This window comes from Tupaia chinensis, unplaced genomic scaffold (genome assembly GCF_000334495.1).
Source record: "Tupaia chinensis unplaced genomic scaffold, TupChi_1.0 Scaffold000316_1, whole genome shotgun sequence".
NCBI lineage: Eukaryota > Metazoa > Chordata > Mammalia > Scandentia > Tupaiidae > Tupaia > Tupaia belangeri.
Genome location: NW_006159809.1, coordinates 8501237 through 8509187, shown reverse-complemented (window position 1 = coordinate 8509187; position 7951 = coordinate 8501237). Strand labels below are relative to the sequence as shown.

At 47.0% G+C, this 7951-nt stretch overlaps 2 pseudogenes; both read left to right on the top strand.

The window, feature by feature from the left end:
• Positions 1 to 3143: 3143 nt before the first annotated feature.
• On the top strand, positions 3144 to 4118 carry LOC102502958 (serine/arginine-rich splicing factor 5-like; annotated as a pseudogene).
• A 1998-nt stretch (positions 4119 to 6116) lies between these two features.
• Positions 6117 to 7309, top strand: LOC102495444 (G patch domain-containing protein 4 pseudogene; annotated as a pseudogene).
• The last annotated feature ends 642 nt before the right edge of the window (positions 7310 to 7951 follow it).

Below are 7951 nucleotides of genomic sequence, written 5' to 3'. Positions count from 1 at the left end.
TGCATATTTGATGACTGCAGTGAGCTGTATGGGCCCAGCTGGGTTCTACTTTATAGTATGCTCTTTCTACTCACTGGGGTTTATGCCTAAAGTCAGACTTGAGTTCATGTATAGGTATGTGTCAGCTGTGATAACTATTGGATATATTTAGACTAATTAAGTTCACTGGCAGATCATTTGAATGGGGAGAGGGGAGGCATGGAGGGCAACCGTGGATGCCAGGGACAATGTGGGAGGAGGATGGGTCATAGCAGAGGGTAGGGGATGGGGAATCAAGGATGGCAACACAAAAGGCAAGGTATGCAGGACATAAGAATTGGGAAATTATTTGCTGAGAACATATATGTTGATGTGCTTGATTGAGCCAATGCACAGTGTATTTTGGATGGAAAATGCATTTGTGTGTTGTGATGGGAAAAAAATTATAATAAAAAGAAATACATAAACTAAAAAAAAATGGGCAGAGGACTTCAATAGACATTTTTCAGAAAAAGTCACAGAAATGGCCAACAGATATATGAAAAATATTCAATATCTCTAGTCATCAAAGAAATGCAAATTAAAACCACAATGAGATATTACCTCAAAAAAAAAAAATTCCTGCAAAAGCTTTAATCACTGGATGAGTCAGCTCTCTTGGGGAACATGAGGCTTTGACCTTGAGTTGCACATATATCATGGCATTAGTGGTTGCTTTATTAAAAGCCGTGTTTGAAGGACCAGCAGTTAGCATAATGGCTATGTCGCTGGACTCCCACGTAGTCTACCACGGTTCGAGTCCTGGACCCAGCGGCTTAAACTCACACCAGGCGCGTATGCGTGCGTGCCCAAGATCCCGAGAGGAGAATGGAGGAGAAGGGATTGCGGCGTGGTCATCCCCCCTGGGGGATGATTTCCTGCTTTCTGTCTCTCTGTCTCTCTCTGTTTTTCTGGTGAGCGCATGTGCCCTATAGCAAAAACCTCTCCAAAAATAAATAAATAAATAAAAGCCATGTTTGAGTTAAGTATTAAGCACTATGTTTTAGTGCTTTAGTGTTGTTTACAAAATAAACAAAGTGACTAATAATCCCAATGAGATCTGGTTGAGAAAAAAAAATCTCCTGAAATAGCCAATAAATAACAATAACGATAAACCATATGTACATATGTTTACTGGGGATGGTATAGTTTTTCTGGTCTTTTAAAAATATCCTTTTTAAAATTATTTAATTTTATTTATTCATTCATTTATTTTAATTTGACCAGAGAGAGACAGAGAGAGAGAGGGAAAGTGAAAAAGTAAGCCACCAGGTCTGGGACTTGAATCATGGTCAACCATGTGGGAGTGTCCAGTGCTTTAACTACTATGCTGCCTGCTGGCCCCAGTTTTTCTTGTCTTTAAAAAAGTTATTATTATTATTATTTTAATTCTTGATAGAGTGCATGAGAGAGAGAGAAAGAGAGAGAGAGAGACAGAGAGAGAGAGGGAGAGAGAGAGAGATCACCCTCCACAGAGTCCAGTCATGCCACGATCCCCTTCCTCTTTTTTTTTTTTTTTTTGAGAGGTTTTTGCTATAGGTCACATGCGCTCGCCAGACAGACAGAGAGAGGCAGAGAGACAGAAAGCGAGAAATCACCCCCCCAGGGGGGGATGGCTACGCCGCAATCCCTTCTCCTCCGTTTTCCTCCCGGGATCTTGGGCACGAACGCACACGCGCCTGGCGTGAGTTTTAAGCCACCAGGTCTGGGACGTGAACCGTGGTCGACTACGTGGGAGTCCAGCGACATAGCCATCACGCTAACTGCTGGTCCCGATCCCCTTCCACTTGTCCTTCTTCATCAAATCCTGGACACTGGCACATGTGCCTGGTATGTTTCAGATTGACTAGGCTGGGGATTTGAACTGTGGTTGCCATGTGGTATCTGGGTTTTGGTTTTTGTTTTGTCTGAGCAGTACATTACCACTATGCCATGGAGCCAGCTCTTCTTACCTGCTAATTTTCTTTGTGTGGGTTAACAGAGATACAAAATTTATAAATACTGTGCTCACTCATACCTTTATCTTCCTCATGCAGTCTTTGCACTGAAAAATAGATACACAGGGGACCAGCAGTTAGCGTAATGGCTATGTCACTGGACTCTCACGTAGTCAACCGCGGTTCATGTCCTGGACCCAGTGGCTTAAAACTCACGCCAGGCGCGTATGTGTGCGTGCCCAAGATCCCAAGAGGAGAATGGAGGAGAAGGGATTCCGGCATGACCATCCCCCCTGGGGGGTGATTTCTTGCTTTCTGTGTCTCTGTCTCTCTCTGTCTGTGTGGCGAGCGCATGCGCCCTATAGCAAAAACCTCTCCAAAAAAAAAAAAAAAGATAACACAGCACAGTGTAAAGATGGGAGTGTACTCTGAAGACAGAAGAGAAAAAGGAACCAGATTCTGGGACCAGCAGATGGCGTAATGGTTACATGCTGGACTCTCACATGGTCGACTGGGATTCAAGTCCTGGACATGGCAGCTTGAAATGCATGCCGGGCACATGTGCACGCATGCCCAAAATCCCGAGAGGAGAGAGAAGGGATTGCGGTGTGGCCTTCCCCCCAAGGAGTGGTTTCTCACTTTCTGTTTCTCTGTTTCTTTCTCTCTCTGTCTCTCTGGCAAACACGTATACCCTATAGTAAAAACCTCTCAAAAATTAAAAAAAAAAAAAAAGAACCAGGTTCATAATTATAGTTTGTAGTTAAGAATATGAGAATACTCAGTAATTTCTCTCTCTCTCACACACACACCCCTATAAGCTCTTTCACTAGAAATGGTCACAGAGCCCTAGAGCGGCCATTGAAACCAGAGAGCTGTAGAACATGACGGGAAAAGGTCCAGGACACGAGGGTCTGGAGGGACCCTCCCATGTTGCCAGACCTCACACTGGAAGGATGGAGTTAATAGCATAGAAGCTGCTGGCAGGACTAGAGCTGCCCAGCCCCTGTGCTGGGCCTCCTGACATCTGTCTTGCAGGGAAGTGGGTTCAGTCACTATCTAGTAACTCTTAATTTTCTTAAGAAAAGCCCCGGGGAGAGGGGGTTGGCAGAAGACTCAGTTGCAGACTTTGGACCTCTCAAGGTCTCAGCCACCAAAGATCCTGTCCGGCAGGAAATACTGCCCGAGGTCATGAGTGACTGCGGAGTGTTCATCGGGAGGTTACATCTAGCCACCAGGGAGAAAGACGTGACAAGGGTCTTTAAGGGGTATGAGAGGATAAGAGATACTGATCTGAAAAGAGGCTTTGGTTTTGTGGAATGTAGGGACCCGAGGGAAGCAGATGATGCTGTATGTGAATTTGAGGGACAGACTGCAGTGAAGGGTACTACTGAATATGCCAGGGCTCCGTCTCGAGGTGGAAGAGGTAGAGGACGTTACTCTGAATGTTTTAGTAGTCACGGGCCTCGAAATGATAGACGAAATGCTCCCCCTGTAAGAACAGAAAACAACTTAGGGTTGAAGTTTTATCTTCAAGAGTCAGCTGGCAGGATCTGAAAGATTTCATGAGACAAGCTGGGAAAGTAACCTTGGCGGCTGTGCACCGACCTAACCGAAATGAAGGGGGGTTGTGTTTGCCCCTTGCAGTAACTTGAAGAATGCTATTGAAAAACTTTCTGGAAAGGAATTAAGTGAGAGAAAAAAATCAAATTAATTGAAGGCAGCAATAGACAGTGGTCAAGAAGTAGGTCTCGATCCTGCCCAGGTTTTCCTCTAGGTCTGATCATGTTCTGAACTCAGAAGTCTCTTTTTTAGTTATTATTTATTTAACTTTATTTATTTACTTATTTTTTAATTTGACCAGAGAGGAACAAAGTAAGAGAGAGAGAGACTGAAAATGAGAGAGCAAGCTACCAGGTCTCAAACCATGGTTGGCCACACGTGGGAGTTCAACACCCTTAACCACCATGCAACCCTGCTGGCCCCTGAAGTCAGGAGTCTTACAGCGGGTCACAGAGGAGGAGCTGGAGCCAGAGGAGACAGTAGGTCTCCTGTGCCTGACAAGAGCCAGAAACGCTGTTCTTCGAGTAGATCTAAGTCACCAGCATCTCTGGTCACCAGACATCACGGTCTTCAGGGTCCAGATCAGCTGACAGTGGCAGTTAAACTGTAAATACCTTGCCCTGGGGGCTTTTTTCAAAACAACAGATAAACAAATTCCCAAATCATACTTGCTAAAAATTCTAGTAAGTATGTGCTTTTCGGGGGGTGGGGAGGGAGTAGGATTTGGAGGTGGATTGGGTGAGGCTGGATATCTTTGTAAGTATGGACCACCAAGGGGTTGTTGGAAACGATTATATTAAATGTCTCTTCTTTTTATTTATTTATTTTTTTGAAGAGATTTTCACTGTAGGGCGCGTGCGCTCGCCAAACAGACAGAGAGAGACATAGAGACAGAAAGCGAGAAATCACCCCCCAGGGGGGATGGTCACGCCACAATCCCTTCTCCTCCATTCTCCCCTCGGGATCTTGGGCACGCACGCACATGCGCCCGGCGTGAGTTTTAAGCCACCGGGTCCGGGACACGAACCGCGGTCGACTACGTGGGAGTCCAGCGACATAGCCATTACACTAACTGCTGGTTCCCTTAAATGTCTCTTGATAAGCCTTCTGCTGACATTTTTGTGAATGTCTGAAGTAAATAGTTTGTGTATATTGACAGAACTCTTGTAACTGAAGCAGATTTAATCTTTTTGCACTAGAAAAAAATTGAGCATTTTAGTTTCTTGTTACTCAAGTATGTTAATTCAGAATTCGTTTTATGTCTATTAAACTAATAACTAATTGATAGCTTTGGACACTTCAAAAGAGCTCTAAATTTGCTTGTATATAAAAGCTTAGCTTGAGAGTTGTTAGGGTCAGGGGTGTCCTCCTCTTTAATAGCTGCAGGACAGATACATTAAAGCAGCTCTTTGTCACTGATAATAAAATATTACAAAACTGCCAAAAAAAAGACCCAGGAGAGAAAGGGGGAGAATTCTTGACAGTGGCTCATCACACTGTGATATCCCCACAGCCTTCTAGCCAGCCAGGACAGTGAGACCACCCCACACATTCAGGTCAACCCGAACTCCAAACTTGAGGCCTCTCCACGGAGTCCCGGTGTCCTGCAATGGTACCCACCACCTGCACCACTGTGGCTGAGCTCAGGAATCTCTTTCATTTCAAAATCCAGGCATGTCCAAGCTCTCCCATATATAGTCCTCATACCATGCGCATTATCCATTCTTCTCACGCTGAGAATAAAGGCAGATTTGCAGCTGCAGAGCAGGCAAGTGTCACCTTTGACTTTGTCCTGGGGTTAAATACCAGTATTTATTTGATGCTGAGGCAGCACTCGGCACCCGTGCTGATTTCTCTCAAAAATGAAAAACAAGCTCAGGTGGAAAATCTGGGCAAGCAATGTCATTTGCTATTTTTGGAGATGAGGGAGAAAAAGAAAGTTAAGGAAAGTGTTGTAATAAACCACAGAGAACAGCAGTCCATGAAACAAAATCACACCCACATGCTCTTCTTGACAGTGATTGTGTGGAACCACTCCATGAAGGAGAAACCACCCTGGGGAGAGCTGGTCTTCCCTTGGGAGAGGACAGTGGCCTCTCCTGCAAGCACCAACAGCACAAGCTTCCTTATTCCACAAGACTGAGCTCCGACCAACAGCAGTTCTCCCTCTCAGGTCTTCCTAAATGTTCATTCTGGAAAACAGCAAGTGAATGGTGTCCTAGTCCATTCATACCACAATGACAGAATGCTGTAGGCTGTGCGACTGAAAAACAACAAGTTTATTTCTCACAGGTCGGGGGTTGGGAAGTCCAGATCGAGGCACTGGAAGGTTCAGTGTTTGATGAGGCCCTGCTTTCTGGGCCATAGACGGCATCTTCTTGTGTCCTCATATGGTTGAAGGGGTGAGAAAGCTCTTTTAGGTCTCTCTCTAATTTGTTTTGCCAGAGGGCACATGCATTCCACCTGACAGGGACAGAAACCGAGGGAGAGGGAAGGCCCTCCCTGCCCCGGAGTAATGATGTCGGAGCCCGGGCTCAGGAGTAAAGAATGAAATTCTTCTCCTTTCCTGGTGAGAGTCTGAGGACAGACACCTTGCTCACCATGAGTGTCACCATGGAGGTCAAGAGTCATGGGATGAAGTTTGCAAGGAGCAGCCGCTCAACCACGGATGGACTCAAAGGCTTGGGCTGGAAGGAGAATGGCATCACCCAGGTCCTCGGGGTGACCCTGAAGCAAGACACGCATGGGGTGGGGCATGACCCTACCGAGGAGTTCACAAACCACTGGAGGAATGAACTCTTCAACAAGACTGCAGCCAACTTGGTAGTGAAAACTGGGCAGGATGGGGTGCAGGTAACATGCCTTTCTAAGGAGACTACAGGCACGGTCACCCCCATCCCGACTTGCTGTATCAGAAGTTCGTGAAGATGGCCACACTGACTTCAGGCAGAGAGAAGCCAGACTAAGACCTGGAGAGCTGCAGTGATGACGACAGCCAGGGGCCCATGCCCCCAAAGATTCTGACCAAAAAGATGCAGCTTCAAGCCTGGGATGGGCGAACAGCACACAAGGCTGCCCAACTCAGGAACACCATGAAGGCCAAGCTTGCTCGGCTAGAGGCCCAGGGACAGGACTTCCTGGCTCATCTCAAAGAGCAGGACCATGGGACCCCTCAACCACAGCTTAAGAGCAAGACCCACAAAAAAAAAAAAAAAAAAAAAAAAAAAAAAAAAAAAAAAAAAAAAAAAAGAAAAAGAAAAGGAAGCAGAAAGAGGAAGAGGCCACAGCAGTGGAAGGGAAGGCAGATGAGGAGCTCCCAGAGCACACTGCCCAGAGCAACAGGAAAAGCAAGAAGAAAAGGCCACATCAAGACAAGGTCTTAGAGAGCTGGGGTGCAGGACTGAGCAGGCGTGAGGAGGTAAAGAGCAGAGAGCACACAGATGCGGCCCTGAGGAAGAGGAAGAGAAAGAAGAGACATCATGCAGAGGGGGGAGGGTGGCCCTGGTGGAGGAGGCAAGGAGGTCGTGGGTGGTGTCAGGATAGAAGAGGCAGACAGCACAGCATGCCCTGAGCCCTGCTCCAGCAGCAGGAAGAAGCGGCAGTGTGAGGAGGACTGGGATTTGGAGGGTGGAGAACTCGAGGAGGCCATGTTAGTCAGTGGGGACAGAGCACGCAGTGACCAAAGTGGCAAGAAAAAGAAGAAGAGCAGATGGCCTCCAGAGGAGGAGGTTGTGGCTGTAAGGGATGAAGGTGAGGATGACAGCAGGCTGAGGGAAGCAGATGGCAGGGCATAGGCCGACTGAGGCAGCAGAGGTGAGGCGAGGAGGCAACCAGAGAGAGAGCAGGAGTTGACAATGATTGGAGAGCCGAAAAGAAAAAGTGAGACTGAGGGTTGGTCGAGGTGGGGCTCGAACGAGTCCTTTCCAAGAGCTGAAGCCTCAGCGATTGGTCCATGCAGGTCATCTGCACCCCGTAATTGAGGAGCCCCCCCCCCCCCCCCAACACACACACACACACACACACACACACACAGGAGGCTACTGAGCTCTGGAACACAAGTCTGCTGAGAGGAGGGCCAAAGCATGCCTCCATTGAGGGAGCAGGTGCAGTCCTGGAGCTTCTGACCCCAAGACTGCACGGAGGCCTGTGGGAGCCCGACGGCCGAGGGATGGGGTGCTGGGGGTTGTGGGAGCAGAGACGCTGATGCCCTGGTAAAAGGAGCTGAGAACATGGCCTTATGTGAAACATCCTGACTTACAGATACTCAGAAGGCTAAGGAAAACAAAAATGTAGGTCTGTGGGCTAGATTCAGCCCATAGATTCCAGAACGTTGTTACCAGATAAATGAATAAACATCAGTTTGGGCTCTTAGCCTACAGAAAATAATAATAATAATAATAATAATAATAATAGAAAAAGGAGAGAAAGAAAGCACC